Raw genomic sequence first — 891 nt, 5'->3', positions numbered from 1 at the left:
TGCCGGGCCACTCATCCCCGCCTCCTCCTCCTCTGACATTCATAGCAACTTCGAGGCCATTATCGTATATTTCAAAAACGCTCCTTTGCGCAGAGTCGCCCGACAATAGTCATTATTAGGACCTACATTGAATTCCGAGAAAAAAAAATGGCCTGAAAAGTAATATCTTCTTTCAATTTCTTTTTCGAAATACAATGGAGATGACAAACTCGACAGTCGTTGGTGATTTTTTTTTTACGCTTAACAAGGTCGAGTCTCGTTATTGATGTAATCTGTGTGTGTTTTTTTTTAATATAATAGATAAAAATAAGTATAAAAAATACATGAATACGAAAATATATAAATATGAAATGCTAAAATAAAATTAATAAAGGAAGAAATTAAGTTAAAACAATAAAAACATGTAGCCAGGGATAATACATGAAAGGTTTCAGTAAAAAAACGATATAATTAGAGAATATGAACAGCTGAGTAATAATTAACAAATTCAGATTAAAATTCGGAAGCTCCTACGTTTTATGATTGTCCAGAATACAAACAAAAACAGATAACAGATAAGATAGGTAATGAATTAGTGAAAAAATAAATAAACCTTTAGTACTACAGATACCGTCAGATATTGGCTACAGTTTCGCCATAAGTCGAACTTTGAACAAGTGAAATACAAAAGACCAAACAAATGTCTCAAGTTTCATTTAATTGGCAACTTCACCTTAAGTGTTAACTTTAATGCTCCTCATTTTACGGTTTCTGAAATCGCCTCTGAAGTGAAAGCCATCACGGTCCACGGGCGCCGCGGGAGGCAGGTGCTGGTGGATTCGACTTCATCTACAGCTCAAGGATTTGTTACGAAAATGACAAAAGATATGTATCTATATATGTGTGTCCGTA

The 891-nt window shown here is 34.5% G+C and overlaps 1 protein-coding gene across 1 annotated transcript in view; it reads left to right on the top strand.

Moving 5' to 3' along the window:
• The window catches only part of LOC119586532 (zwei Ig domain protein zig-8-like), a 130,137-nt gene that overhangs the window by 128,894 nt on the left and 352 nt on the right, over positions 1 to 891 (top strand). The window lies entirely within an intron of this gene.

This window comes from Penaeus monodon, chromosome 21 (genome assembly GCF_015228065.2).
Source record: "Penaeus monodon isolate SGIC_2016 chromosome 21, NSTDA_Pmon_1, whole genome shotgun sequence".
Lineage (NCBI taxonomy): Eukaryota > Metazoa > Arthropoda > Malacostraca > Decapoda > Penaeidae > Penaeus > Penaeus monodon.
Note: the sequence above shows the minus strand (reverse complement) of the source record. Positions and strands in the feature narration are given on the sequence as shown.